This window comes from Saccostrea echinata, unplaced genomic scaffold, assembly GCF_033153115.1.
Source record: "Saccostrea echinata isolate AGI-Se365-2 ecotype Australia unplaced genomic scaffold, CSIRO_AGI_Sech_v1 ptg000083l, whole genome shotgun sequence".
Taxonomy (NCBI): domain Eukaryota; kingdom Metazoa; phylum Mollusca; class Bivalvia; order Ostreida; family Ostreidae; genus Saccostrea; species Saccostrea echinata.
The window spans coordinates 1,363,408-1,380,122 of NW_026889832.1; positions in this window are offsets into that span (position 1 = coordinate 1,363,408).

The following is a 16,715-nucleotide window of genomic DNA, read 5'->3' on the forward strand; positions in this document are numbered from 1 at the left end:
ACGACACGAAGGAAAGTGATAAGCATTTTTTTTTTTTTTTTTTTTTGTCTGACTCGTCTACATGTAGGATAATTAGAATTGACAAAATAATCTTTCCCTACAAGTATTTAGATCAAGCTAGTTTTTAAATTTTGGTAAAAGATTAATTAAAAAAAAATCATAGTTAAAAAAAGATGAGATTTTTTCTCTCCAATTTACGTATTGACATAATGCACATTTATACTGTACAATGTACAATTTAATTTTTTTCATGATCAATTATTAAGATCGATAATTTCGATGGTGATCTGGATAAATTAAAACGTGCATGTAAATTGAAATAATAAATAAAAAATATAATTGACACTGGCTAGCTGGATGTATACTGTCTCCATGGTCATGGTATACCAGAGTATATACTCCCCCTACATTCGATGCCCCTTAAGTTACATGTACCTGGTCTGGGCACGTTATCAATGAGAAATTCAATTATTATTCTTATTTTTTTTTTTTTTGATTTTTGAATTTGGAAACGTCATAGTTCTTTGGTACGTTGCATGAAGAGTACATGTTCATGTAATTTGCTGCCACCTGAATGCTGAAAATCAGTAAAATAGCTTTACGAGACAGAGAGAGAGAGAACACTGTATATTATTTGAAATTAAAATCGCTACAGCCGGCCCATAGAAAACAATTCGAGTATACGGAGAGGAGTGGGGGGGGGGGGGGGCTCATCGAAATAAAACAATTAAAAAAAAAACAAAACAAAAAAAAAACAACAAAAAACAAACATATATCGGGCGTTATCATCTTAATTTCATCTACTTAATCATGCAAGTTTACAGTTATTGAATTTTTGTTTTGTTTGTTTTCTTTCTTGATTTTATTCATTTTTAAACATTTAGAATTTTGTTTGTTAACATGCTGCTCCAGTATGTACATGTATGTAGTGGGGCGTAGGGGGGGGGGGGGGGGGGATGGTCATGAACTAGTAAGGAACACAAACTATTCAAATGATCATTTACATGTATTTGAAAACAACTTGAAAAAACAATATATTCTTATCAGTGGACCAGGTATTAGTTTTTGTTTGTTTGTTTGTTTTGGTTTTTTGATTGTTGTCGTTGTTTTTTTTTATAAGTCTTCCGTTAAACTCGCCTTTTAAAACAATGATTTATAGCATGGAAGTAAATTATAAATGATCTGTAAACCGATACTCAAGTTACACTGTATGAGAATTTTTAGTGATTATCTCTACCTACATATACATGTAATGGGTGACAACCTGGCTTAAATGTAAACTGCTAAATATGAAAACTTGGCATTTTACGTATACAGTGTGTCTCAGCTATTTCATAGATAAGATCATAATTCAGTTGTTTGTCTTTCAAACATTTAAATTACGATTTAGCAATTAGCAATTACAATTGGAAGTTCCAACTTATTTTAAAACGCACGAATAATGTAAACAAATGAAATTGAAAGCTTTTTTTTTTTTATCAAGATACTCTTATCAATTTCACTCCATCCAATACATCGAAAATAAATTTAACACCTTTTATTCTTTTTCTTTCGAGACACACTTAGCTTGTAAGTTATGAAAAATAAAAGTGATAATTCTATGTCGAATGCACGGTGAAATTCTTGAAAATTTATCAACGTTCTCCATATTGGCACTTACATGTACATGTTTCGATTGCCATAAAAACAATAATGATCGATTTCACTAATGTATTTGGAATATACAAGGGGCGGGGCTTACTGGCGGCAAGATTAAAGCAGGGTCCGCTTCACGCATGAGTGCGTAAAGCGAACCCGGAAAGCAGACCCAGAGCTGACCCCGAGCGAACGCAGAGCGAACCTGAAGCGCACCCAGAGCGGTCCCAAATTTTCTGAAAGCGGACCCACAGCGGACCCCGAGCGAACCCAGGAAGTGAACCCGGGGTGCGCTTTGGGTTCGCTCTGGTGTTAGGTTGTGTCTGGTCGGTACTGTAAAGCACCATCCTTACACCAGAACATCTGACCATTGGCCATGAATTCTGGAAGAAGCACCCTTGCTCATCATAACTATACACTTGTTTCTTTGCTTTATAGCCAGTAGTAGAAAAAATATTTCAAAAAAAATTATGCATTTTCACTATATAATCAATAGCCCCCCCCCCCCCCCGAATCCCTGACCCAGGGGCCATGAATTTCACGATTTTGGAAGAGGCATTCTTCCTTATCATAACCATGCACTTCCTTTGTTTGAAAAATACCCAGGAGCAGAGAAGAAGATTTTAAAGAATTTATGCATTTTCCCTATATAATCAATAGAGCCCCGCCCTAACACCAGAACCCCTGACCCTGAGGCCATGAAATTCATAATTTCTGAGGAGGCAGCCAGGCTCATGATAACTATGTTCTTAGTTTATTTAATATCAAGAGGCAGAGAAGAAGATTTTCAAATACAATCAACCAGAACCCCTGACCCTGGGGCCATGAAATTCACAATTTTGGAAGAGGCACTCTTGCTCATCATAATTATATACTTGGTTACTTTATTTAATACCCAGGAGCAGAGAAGATTTTCGAAGAATTAATGCATTTTCACTTTATAATCAATAGAGCCCTGCCCTAGCACCAGAACCCCTGACCCTGGGGCCATGAAATTCACAATTTCGGAAGAGGCACTCTTGCTCATCATAACTATATACTTCGTTAGTTAATTTAATATCCAGGAGCAGACAAGAAGATATTCAAAGAATTAATGCATTTTCACTATATAATCAACAGAGCCCTGCCCTAACACCAGAACCCCTGACCCTGGGGCCATGAAATTCACAATTTTGGAAGGGGCATTCTTCCTTATCATAACCATGCACTTCCTTTGTTTGAAAAATATATACTTTTTTAGTTTATTTAATACTCAGGAGCAGAGAAGAAGATTTTCAAAGAAATAATGCATTTTCACTATATGATTATATAGCCCCACCCTAGCACCAGAACCCCTGACCCTTGGGCCATGAATTTCAAAATTTTGGTAGAGGGATCAATGCTTATTACAATCATGCCAACAGTTTGACTGCTTGATGTCCAGGAGTAAAGAAGAAGATTTTTAAAGATTGCATTAATTTTGGTGGTTTTAGCCCCACCCCTCAGGTCCCAGGGGGGCAGGGACCATGAAATTCAAAATTTTTGTTCCCCTTTACCCATAGATGCTATATGCCAAATTTGGTTGAAATTGGTTGATCGGTTTCAGAGAAGAAGCTAAAAATGTTAAAATGTTAATGCACATCACACGACGACGGACAAAAACGGATAGCAATAGGTCACCTGAGTGACTCAGGTGACCTAAAAATGATCTATCAGCAATCAATGCAGTGATACAAACTAAGGAGTGCATTTAGAAGATTGTTTGTTTGTTGTTTAACCTCCCTCTCGAAAATTTTTCTCTTATATGGAGATGCCACCTCATGCCGGTGGAAAGCTGCAAATTTTGAACTATGCTTGGCACTCACAGCCATTGAGCAGTGAGGGATCTTTTTCATGCCAGCATTTACTGCAACATGGGTCCTCCATTAATATGGGCTCATCTGAAGGACCTGTCTCCACATCCCATAGTGGGATTCGTAAGGATCAACTCCTTACTCCAACACTTGCCTCTTAGCTATACAATAAACTTGGAAATACTTGCTACCAGCACTAGCAACTTCAAGCAGACTCTAGCACTCTTAACTCTGATCTCCATGAATTTACCTGACCATAACTCTTTCTATCATCAAACAGGACACCCCAGTGCACACATACTAAGTACAAGTAGCCCTTTGCTACATAAATAATCTTTATGTCAATCCTTTATATCGCTTGCTTAGCAAGAATTCAATTTTGTGCATGCTTTGTTCATTTAAACCAAACATTCATTTTTATTTTGTTTTTATATATATAAAATTCCTTCTTGTATTCTCATTCAATCAAATAAAACTGTTAATTAAATTAAACAGAAGAATTTTTGATTAAACACAATTTAGCAAAGGTAAGTAACTCTCATTTGCTTCACTTATTACAATTTTGTACTCTGCCTTCTAGATACCCTGGAGCAGAGAAAAGGCACATTTAGTTATATTTATATTTAAACCTTTACATTTATATTAGAGAAGATTTTCAAAGTATTAATAAATACGTTTCTGTTGTTTACTCAATAGAGCCCAGTCCAAATACCTGACTCAGGGCCCATGAAACATTAATTTAATTTCAGTATGTATTAAATACCCCCTCCTCGAAACCCCTGACCAAGGGGCCATGAAATTCATAATTTTGGAAGAGGCACTCTTCTTCATTATAATTATGCATTTAGTTTGTTTCCTTAATACCCAGGAGCAGAGGAGAAGATTTTTAAAGAATTCATGCATTTTCACTATATAATCATAAGAGCCCCACCCTAACTCCAGAACCCCTGACCCAGGGGCCATGAAACTCACCATTTTTAAAGGGGCAATTTTCCTTACCATAACTATGTAATTAGTTCATTAGCTTAATACCCAGGAGCAGAGGAGAAGATTTTCGAGGAGAATTTGTGCATTTTCACTAATAATCATTAGTGCCCCACCCTAACTCCAGAACCCCTGACCCAGGGGCCATAAAATTCACAATTTTGAAATAGGCACTCTTCCTCACCATAACCATGTACTTAGTTCATCAGCTTAATACCCAGGAGCAGAGGAGAAGATTTTCAAAGAATTAATGCATTTTCACTATATAACTATTACAGCCCCGCCCTTACTCCAGAATCTGTCATGCCAGGGGCCATGAAATTCAGAATTTTGGAAGAGGCCTTTGTCCCCATCATTACTATGCATGAGCCCCACCCTAACCTCAAAACCCCTGATCCAGGGCCTATGAAATTCACAATTTTGGAAGAGGCATCCTTTCTCATCAATTATGTACTTAGTTTATCAGCTTAATACCCAGGAGCAGAGGAGAAGATTTTCAAAGAGTTTATGCATTTTCACTATATAACCATAAGAGCCCCACTCAAACTCCTGAACCCCTGACCCAGGGGCCATGAAATTCACAATTTTGGAAGAGGCACCCTTCCTCATCATAACTATGAATTTAATTTGTTTCCTTAATACCCAGGAGCAGAGAAGAAATTTTTTTAAAGAAATAATGCATTTTCACTATATGTTCAACAGAGCCCCACCCTAGCACCAGAACCCCTGACCCAGGTGCCTTGAATTTCACAATTTTACTAGAGGGCTCCATGCTTATTACAATCATGCCAGCAGTTTGGCTGCTTGATGTCCAGGAATAAAGAAGAAGATTTTTAAAGATTGCATTAATTTTTATGGTTTTAGTCCCACCCCTCAGGCCCCAGGGTGGCAGGGGCCATGGACTTCAAAATTTTTGTTCCTCTTCACCCATAGATGCTATATGCCAAAATTAATTGAAATTAGTTGAGTGGTTCCAGAGCAGAAGCTGAAAATGTTCAAATGTTAACACACAACGGACAAAGCACGACGGATGAAAAGAGACAGCAATAGGTCACCTGAGTTTAGTCACCTGAGTAAACTCAGGTGACCTAAAAATCATCCATATTTTTTCAAGTTTTAATTTTTTCCCTTCAAATTTTAATCCTTTTTCCTGAATGCATCTTTATAAAATTGAAGACAGTGCTGAAATAAGCAAGATTTTTGTTTTCCTATAAGGGAATAATTTGTTAAAATACAACCCCCCCCCCCCCCCCCCATGTGGCAAATATTAACCAGAAGTCTTTGACAAGATTGTTCTACTGGTGCAGTTGCACTGAGGAATGAAGCAGTTGAATAGCTCTTCTTCAATATGTATCAGCATATGAAGTTCGATAAAAATAGCTTGATAACCAGCTAGTTGTATTTTAGCACCTTTCAGAACAGTGGTGTTTAACAGATGTAAGTGCCATTGTGACATGGAAAGTTAAATAACCCAAATGAATATTATGAGGGAAAAAAGACAAATTAATTTTAAACATACACTTACTATATTTTTACAATTATTTAACAGCCTAATTGTTTTAACTGAGCCAAAACAAAATGCATTCTGGTTTTTCTATAATTGAAAAGGCATTATATAGTGCCTACTGTGTTTTCTACTGTGCTGTGACAATAGCAAGGTTTCCTGGGTGTTATATTTGGTATTGAATGTTGTAAATTTCCAATGGAGTTCATAAAGAAGATAACAATGAATGTAAATTGACATGTACTAATTGAGTTTGATATCAATCAGACTTCATTAACATTAGTAGTAATTTACTTCTCAGAGGGTACCAGAGTACCAAAAATGATGTCACTAAAGCAAATGTTTCTCAAGAAGCTGAGCTAACAATATCTTTCTATGTTTAATGTCTATGCTTTTTACCCTTAATCTTTCACCTTTAAACCTTAGAATTAATATAATTTTCTTCCTCTCTATAAGTTTTTGGAATTAATTATTTTTTTCTTTAAAGAGGAAGAGGGGGGGGGGGGGGAATTTATGACTTCTTAAATGAAGCTCATATGATAAAAAAGAATTACATTAGCTAAATAGTCACACTTAAACAGATGTTCTATACCTGGAGTTTCCTCTTCTTGATGAACTTCTATATCTGTGAATAAAAATGTTATACAGTTGTGTAGTTAATGTAACGCATTAAAACTAACAATAATACACACATAATAAAATTGTTGCTAAATCATTTGTATCTTTGCTTATTTGTTTTCCCATCACTTTAATCATAAAAGAAGCCTTTAATCAAGAAATCAAAAACAACAATTCAAAAAGAAGAAATGAGGGTGGGATTTTTTTTTTTGGGGGGGGGGGGGATAATCCCTACATATTCCTATGAAAAACTTTATTCCCCTTGTAGCCACATCCTACTTTGGGGGGGGGGGGGGGGGGGCATGATTTCAACGGATCTGAGTCTGCACTACCTGAGAATGCTTGCATATCAATATGACCATCATCTTTTTGTTAATTAATGAGATTTTAAAATAAAGTGCCCCGCCACAGCATGATACGCCCGTCAAATACTGTTCAATTATCATAAACAGTTTAGAGTGCAAGAAAATCATGTCAACCTTGATACAAAAATTTCAATGACTTTTCCATTTCTTATAATGTTTAATATTTATACATCTCCTGTGGTGTAGGCATTAATTATAGCAAATATTACATCATAGATTTCTCAACTGGTTGTATTAGAGCTTAACAAATGCCCATCTGCAGCTTTGTTATTGTATATTTATGATAACTTAATCTATACCAAATAAATTTTGAAAATAAAAGGTTGGCCATCAAGTGACATATGCTATAAGAAAGAGACCAGCTGTTCTTCTGCCTAATTCCCAATGGATAAAGATAAGAGCTGCTTGATGAGACATGCTCTAACAGAAATGATTGAGACAGCTAGCTTTCCTACAATGAACTCATTAATTAATCTTTAACTGGATGCATGTTCACTCATTACTCCCAAAAAATGAATGGATCTGCAATATCTGCTTTGTAGTCTTTAGTTAAAAAAATGTATATTCATGTCATTCTGTTGAAAACAAAGTTTTTTTTTCTTAATTTGTTACAAAGATTTATAACATAAAAAAAAATTGTGTAATCTTGATGCAACATTTTTAAATAAGGTTACTGCATGACTCTTAGATTTGTAGGGACTATCTAAGGTACCATAAATATTTGTTCAATACTTGGTGATTTTTTTAAAATTTAATGACTGGATTTAATCTGATATTCATAGGGACAGACGGACATGCTGATTTCAATATATGCCCCCCCCCCCCTTTTTTAAATAAAAATTATAAAAAAGTTATATACAATATCAAATTAGTTTTAATTATACTATACATTATCAAATTAGTTTTCATTACTTTACATCAAATTTATTTTGAAAGTTAGGCTAGCCAACAAGAACTATTTAATCCAGAGGCTGATTCCTTTGCCCACTACAGATACATGTAACATCTGCTTGATCAGAGATGCCCTACCAATTATCCCCTCACACTCTTCTCATTATCTCTAATTTGACATGCAATTTTCTGTTATCAAAATTCTCCTTGACCAGTGCTTGATAATTACACCCATGGGAGAGGTGGAATTTCTCTTATAACATTAAAATTGTTATAATAGATTGCAGAAAAAAATATTTAATGAAAAAAAAAGTATTTTCTTGATTTAACATTTTTTTAATAAGTATATTGCAATACTCTTACATTTTTTGGAATTATGTAATTTAAGAGTTAAAAGACATAGTTTTTTTTTTTAAATTTCACTTCAAATTAAAGGTCACAGTGACCTTGAAGTAGATTGTGACAAACCTTCGTGATCTACCTAAGATGCATTAATTGGCCAAGTTTGATGATTTTAGGTCTAATAGTTTTCTAGTTATGAGCCGGACAGGGTTTTTCCATATTTGGCCATAGCATCTTAATTTAAGATCAGAGAGACATACTTTTTAATGTGTGACACACCTTCTTCCCAAGAAGTATTAGCTGACAAAGTTTAATAATCTTAGGCCACATAATATTGAAGTTATGAATCAACGCAGCATTCAACATTGATCCTGATGCAAATTACATCAATTCCATTATGCACACATGAACAAACTAGCCCACACAGTGTGTAACTATATCCCCTCCAACTCCGTTGTGAGGGGATATAATAAAAAGAAATCCTCCAACTCCGTTGTGAGGGGATATAATAAAAAGAAATCTACAATGTATACAGAAAATTTACACAATTTGAAATAGACTTATTAATAAGTATTCTTAATATTACATTTAACCAAGATAAGGTTATTGGAAACATTTGTAGGTATTTTCCCTATGTAAACAACACGTATTTCTCTTCAATAATACTAATAGAATCATTCATTACTATGAGTGTGGGATAGTGAAATTCCACCGAGGAGACAAGATTCACAGTGTAGGACGAGGCTTTGCCTAGTCCTAGACAGTGAATCTTGGCCCCTCGGTGGAATTTCACTATCCCACACGAGTACGTAATGAATGATTATTTTTCTCGTATTATTTTATCCAAAATAACGGCATGCCATCACCATTGAAAAATTTATATTTTTAATTTCAGTCCACTTAAATCATTCTGAATTAAATAAACTGGATTTTAAAAAAAACGATAGCGTAACATTTTAGAAGAATCCTTCCATGGCCTACAAATAGTGCCATTTAGAAAGTGAAAATATGACAATCTTTTGAATGAAAATAAGTTTGATTAAATAAATAAAACAAAAACATTTAAGAATATGTGATTTTTTTAGACATTGTTACAAGTATTTTATAAGAAGGAATGTTTATGTTACCATTCGCAGTGTAGTAATACACAGTGTAAGACAGAAAAATCTCACACTGCTGTCTCACACTGGATAGGTCTATCTACAGTCCCTGAAACGTTCTACTTTCCCACTTGAACGGTGAGCGAACGCTGAACGAACGCTGAAGGAACGCAGAGCGAACGGTGAGTGAACGATGTGTGAACGCTGAACGCAACTTGGTGAACGATGAGTGAACGGTGAGCGAACGCAGAACGCGAACGGATCGCAAACGCGAGCGCAAAGTGAATGGTGAACGAACGGTGAACGCAAGATAAACGATTTATTCGAAATGCCTCTGATCTTTTCCTTGTATTGAAACTATTCTATTGCATTCTAATGCCTGGTGCTAAAAAAATTAATAAATAATAAATAAATAAACAAATCAATGAAAATTGTCCTAAGAAAGACGATACATGCACATTAAGTAAAATTATTAATTTAAGTTTCTTACAATATTTTCTGCACATATGTACGATGTTTAAATTCAACTTTTTAATAACACGATTTTTATCGCTGTAAAACATTGTAATTGTTATTGAACGCTGAAGTATAACAGATGAAATAAATCTAGTTGTAAAATAAATATGTTTATTCTTATTTAATATATAAAACCATTTCAAATAATGTGGATTTTAGAAGAGAAAACTATGGACTTATAAAATGAATTACAACGGCTGTAACAACCATACAAGGCAATTCCGTGTTAAATAATGAGAAAAAAAATTTACAAAAGTATGTGTACCTATTGCATAAATACACTCGTATTTTAAAATTTTAATGCAATAATACATTTATGTGTCAGTTTTATTTTTTATGATGATTTATTGAGCAGACTTCAACATGTACATGTATCTGTAGACATTTCCCGGCCGTGATTATACTCGGACAATATGACACAAAGAGGCAATGATATTATTTGTTATACATTAAATTTTCACAACTTGATATTTAAGTAATATGCTGTCATAGTTGTTATTAAACAGACAAATGAGAGAGAGAGAGAGATTCGGTTTTAGCCCCCCCCCCCCCCCTCAAATGTTTGCACCTATATCAAACAAAAATTCTAAATCTTTTCTAAATATATCAGGCAGTGAAAGTAACCATTTTTTATCAACAAATCCATTTGTTTTACAGTCATAATCGGTTTTTATTTCACACGAAGTCCATATGCTTGACCTGTCAATCAAAATCATTCGACACTGTGCAGGTGTGAAAGTCTCGTCACACCGATTGAAGCCAAAGTGTTAGTATTTCCAAGAAGTTTTAATATTTTTCTTATCATTTCTAGATCCGATTCCAACATTTCTAAAATAAATAAATAAATAAATGAATAAAATACATTGGGAAAAAACACTTGGAATGATTAAGCCGCTTGAATTTGAAACAAACTCCCTGCCAATTCAAAAATATCACCACCGGCACATGTATATTTTGAACTACTATTGTTTAATGACTTTGTTTAGATGCATGTTTGTTTTGAGACAGAAATTTCTGTGCTACAAAACACATTAACTTCTTTTCAAATGTTAACTAAAATGTACTGGAAATACTAACCAAGTAACCGATTTATAGGGGAAGGGGGTGGGCTCTTAATAATATCGAATGACAAACATATAAAGTTACGGTGGAAAATATCATAACTGGAGAATCACCTTGGTTATATAAATGATAATCATGTTATAAAGGCATTTCTCTCTCTCTAATTAAAGACTTTATATATGTAAAGTAGGAAAAAAATCTTTAATGTATTAAACTAGATATCCGCAGTACTGTTTATCATTCTCAGAACAAGCTCTAACACGTTTTTCTGTATTATTTGAAAAAAATGTGATAGAAATAAATATTTTCGTAATTTTGCTGCAGTTGGTAAATTTATTGACATGGATTATTATCTCTCCATTAACGACTTGTCGTCTTTAACATAACAACAAAATGTTGCAGTGCTTGAAGTATCTGTATATTGCCCGTATTTAAATTTAATTTTTCAGCATCGTTCTACATAGGCACATACATGTACTTATAACAACATTTATTTTCCAGATAAATTTTATAAATAACCTAACAGCTAAGTTAGAATAATAAAAAAAAAATATTGTAGATAATTTTTTTTCCCATGAAATAATGATTCTTTAAACACGGTATGTTATTTATTAAATTCAAAACCTGTAAATCCTTCCTTAAAAAAAGATAAGTCCTTTCACTTCGGAGTTCCGAATGACACTGAAGACTGAACAATAAGTGAACACTGAACGCAAGGTGAACGCAAAGTGAACGAACGAAGAGCGAACGGTGAACGCGAGCGCACGGTGAATGCTGAACGCAAAACTGTGAACGGAGAGTGAACGGTGAACGCACGGTGAACGAAAGGTGAGCAAACGGAAAAATGGGAAAGTAGAACGTTTCAGGGACTGTATATATATATATATATATATATATATATATATATATATATATATATATATATATATATACATGTCTTACGAGTCTTTTGAAGCTTTTTCTGTTTAAAAGCCGGGAAATTTAATGAAGTCAATTTCCAGAACAGTCCTTTTTTACACTTTTTTTTTGATGGTAACATTTACATTTTCAACTCATAATTAAGCAAATCTTGAATCTTTTGAAAACATCCAGTTTTAAGGGCTTAATAAAGTCAAAAGTGCACGTTCTTCTTTTCTCAAAGTCCAAAAACATTTTTCGTTCATGTTTAACACTTCCTTAAATCAAAATTTTTATAACCGTTGAAAAAGATGGATCAGTTACTTTGACCCCACCCTGCATTTACTAAGGGGTTTTTATTTGACTTGCATACATAAATGAGGATGCTTTCATTTAAATATGATAAAAGGACATGAGGGACTTATCGCATGCTCTTAATAAACAAGAGGCCCATGGATGAATTTACTGATGTACTTGTTTTTTGATAGGACTACAGTGAAGGTATGCTAAAATGCTTTGTACAGGTAATATGCTTTCATGTTTTAGTCCTGATAGACAAAAAGAAAATGAACATACCCTTCATATTATTTTTCAGCAATTCTCCAGATGGATACAGGAGAGCATCATTTTCTTCTGCAAAGTATGAGTGAAAAATTATCTCAAATTTATTCCTCCTTTTTCCATTACAGATTTCTGGGTTTATAACTTTCTAAGTTAGAGAACTTTCACCTTGTAAGTGCATGTAAAGATTACATTCATAAAAATTAAATTATGCCACAATACCCAGTTTTGTTTGTTTGTTATTTAACGTCCCTCTCGAGAATTTTTCACTCATATGGGGATGCCATCACTTCCCAGTGGAGGGCTACAAATTTTGACCTATACTCGGCACTCAGGGCCATTGAGCAGTGAGGGATCTTTTTCATGCCTGCACCTACTGCGACAAGGGCCCCGGTTTATACGGTCTCATCTGAAGGACAGGTCTCCACGCATTGCAGTGGGATTCGAACCCGCAACGTAAGGATCAACTCCTCACTTCGCGACTCTAGAGCAGATGCTCTAACCACTGTGCCACGCGGGCGACCACAATACCCAGTGATACACGTATAAACAGACAAATATGCTTTGTGTATTTTTGTCAAGCCCATAGCAGTTTTTTACAGCAGTCTCAGATCTTAATTTCTCCTCTGACAAAGATGACAGAACAAAACAAATTATTTAATTCAAAATGGTGTCTACTACGCTTGTCCTAATGTTTAAACTTTAAATGTACTAGAAAATCACTTAAAACTTGTTTACCTGAGCTTGCTTCCACCACTGGTCCAGATAACATAATTAAATTTGTGCCAGGCTCATTCTGATTATCTTCTTCGTTTAGATCAATGCTTAGTTCTACAAAAGATGAGATGAGCCACATATATCAATCTTAAAAAAAAAATCTAGCTATTATTAGACAGTACCAGACAATATGACATATGAATTTTAGTAGGTAATATTCTCTATTTCTTATGTATTTCAATGTAAAAAATTCATCCCCATTGTGGCCCCACCCTAAAACCAAGGGTCGTGATTTGAAGAATTTAAAATCAACAGTTCCTCAGAAACCTTCAATGAAAGTTAACCTTTTCAGGCCCAGTAGTTCTTAAGAAGATTTTTAAGATTTTTCGTACATATTTCAATGTAAAACTTTCATCCCCTTTTGTGGCCCCACCAAAGCCCTGAGGGTCATGATTTGAACAATATGAAGTCTACACTTCCTTTTAGAACTTTCCATGAAAGTTTCACTTTTGCTAGCCAAGTGGTTCTTGAGAAAATTTTTAAAGGATTCAACCCTATTTTTGCCTATTCTTGATTATCTACCCTTGAAAGGGGACTTGGCCCTTCATTTGAATGATTTTAGAATGTGCTTTACCAAGGATTCTTCGTGCAAAGGTTGGTTAAAACTTGCCTAGTAGTTCTAGAGAAGTCGAATGTGAAAAGTTTACAGACGGAAGAAAGACAGATAGACAGACGGATGAACAGATTGATGCCAAAGTTGATCAGAAATCTCACTTGAGGTTTCAGCTCAGGTGAACTGAAAATTTCTTTCTGCATGCAATGTGCTAAGTAAATACATACATTGTTGTTACATGTACATCAAATGTTTCCCTCCATATTTTGCAATTAAGTTTCTTGTGTACATTCAAACATTCATTATAACAAGAGGCCCAAGGCCTTGAATCGTTCTTCTGATAAACTGTACAACTTATCACTTCTATTTGAAGCCTCTAAGTATCCTGTATACATGTATTAGATAAGGCCCTGAAATTCCAAAGTAGGTCATCATGACCTACATTTTAGATGAAACACTCTGAGAACCCAAGATGATTCTAAGCCAATTAGTACCTGAGAGTAGGTCATGGTGACCTACTTATCACCTGTCATTCTCTGAGGACCCAAGATGCATCAACTAAGTTTGATGATTCTAAGCCAATTAATACCTAAAATATTTTTAAAAATTATATCCATAAAATTTCAAAAAAAGGTCAGAGACCTACTTTTCATATGACATACTTTGAGGACCAAAAAGGCATCAACTGACAAAGTTTGATGATTCTAAGCCATTAAGTACCTGATATATTTAAATAAAGCCAAAAAATTTCAAAAGTAGGTCACAGTGACCTACATTTCAGTCAACTTACTCCGAGGACCCAAGATGCATCAACTGACAAAGTATGATGATTCTAAACTAAATTGTACCCTAAATATTTCATTGAAGCCTTATAAATTGAAAAGTAGGTACCGTGACCTTCTTTTCAGTAGACATACTCCGAGGAGCCAAGATGCATCAACTGACAAAGTTTGATGACTCTAAGCCAAATAGTAACCGAAAATATTAAATACAGCCATTAAATTTCAAAAGTAGGTCACGGTGACCTACTTTTCAGTTGTCATACTCCGAGGACCCAAGATGCATCAACTGACAAAGTTTGATGATTCTAAGCCAATTAATACCTGAAATATTTAATTAAAGCCATAAATTTTCAAAAGTAGGTTATGGTGACCTACTTTTCAGTTGTGGTGCTCCAAGGACCCAAGATGCATCAACTGACAAAGTTTGATGATTATTAGCCAATTAGTATCTGAAATATTTAATTAAAGTCAAATTTTTTTCAAAAATATGTCACGGTGACCTACTTTTCAGTCAACTTACTCCGAGTCAAGGTGACCTACTTTTCAGTTGACATTTTTCGAGGACCCAAGATGCATCAACTTACAAAGTTTTATAATCATATGCCTTAAAATGTCCAAATTATGCCTCTAAAACACTTTGAAATCGAGTTCAAAAAGTAGGTCAAAATGTCTTAAAATGTCCAAATTATGCCTCTAAAACACTTTGAAATCGAGTTCAAAAAGTAGGTCACTGTGACCTACTTTTTGATAAATATATTTTATGGCCCCAAGATGCATCATCTTACAAGATTTGATGATTCTAAACTTCTCAGTATTCAAATTAATGACCTTAATTGTTTTGAAAAAGATTAGCCATAAAGTTCAACAAGAGGCCCATGGGCCACATCGCTCACCTGAGCACATTAGCTAGGAAAAAGCACATAGGATTTTTAAAGATTTTTTCCTATATATTCCTATGTTAAACTTTGATCCCCCATTGTGACCCCACCCTACCCCCAGGGGTCATTATTTGAACAAACTTGAATCTACACTACCTGAGGATGCTTTTATTTCAATATGACTAATCATGGCTTTTCCATTCTTGAGAAGAAGATTTTTTCCTATATATTCCTATGTAAAACTTTGATCCCCCATTGTTGCCCCACCCTACCCCCGGGGGTCATCAAGTTTGAATAAACTTGAATCTACACTATGTAAAGATGGTTTCCTAAAAGTTTCAACTTTTTTGGCTGAATGGTTCTTGAGAAGAAGATTTTTAAAACATGCCACCAAATTTTCACTATTTCTGGATTATCTCCCCTTGAATGAGGGCATGGCCCTTCATTTGAACAAACTTGAATCCCCTTCAACCAAGGATACTTTGTGGCAAGTTTGGTTGAAATTGGCCCAGTGGTTCTGGAGAAGAAGTCAAAAATGTGAAAAGTTTACAGACGGACAGACAGACGGACTACAGACAAAATGTGATCAGAAAAGCTCACTTGAGCTTTCAGCTCAGGTGAACTAAAAAGTTGGTCAAGGTGACCTACTTTTTAGTCAATGTACTCCAAGGACCCAAGATACATCAACTGACAAAGTTTGATGATCATTGGAATTGAATTATTCAAAATGTGCCTCTAAATCATTTTGAAAAAGAACGGCAGCAAAATTTAAAAAGTAGGTCACCGTGACCTACTTTTGAGTCAACATGACATGAGGTCCTTAGATGCATCAACTGACAAGATTTGATGATCCTAGTCCTTATATTAAACAAAATATCAACATTTTAATAAAATGTATTTTTTGGTCAACTTTGAAGTGACCTTGAGACCATGCCCTTTGCCCCAGGGTGATGCGTTGTACAATTTTTAATGTACAACATATCTTCATCCTTTTGTGTAAGTTTGGTGATAATCTGCCCAGTTGTTCTTGAGAAGATTTTTTTAGCAACCAGTACTTTTGTTTCTATTTTCCTAATTATCTCCCCTTTTTTAAGGGTCACAACCCTAGTTTTAGAACAAACAGAAGCCCTTTGGCCAAGGATACCCTGTGACAAATTTGACAATAATTGGCCAAGGGGTTCTTGAGTTATGGCCCATATTCTAAAAAGTTTACGCACACCGCACAAATGGCTATAGCATTAGCTCTTTGAGCCTCTGGCTCAGAAGAGCTAAAAATGTAACAAATTAAGGTAACAAGTTTTTTTCCTTGGTCCCTTGAAATTCAGTATAAATTACCAATTTTTGCTGTATACACGTACCATTTTGCTTGTGGTTGTACTTTCTTTTTTGTCTTTTTCTACAAAGGTAGACCACAAGGA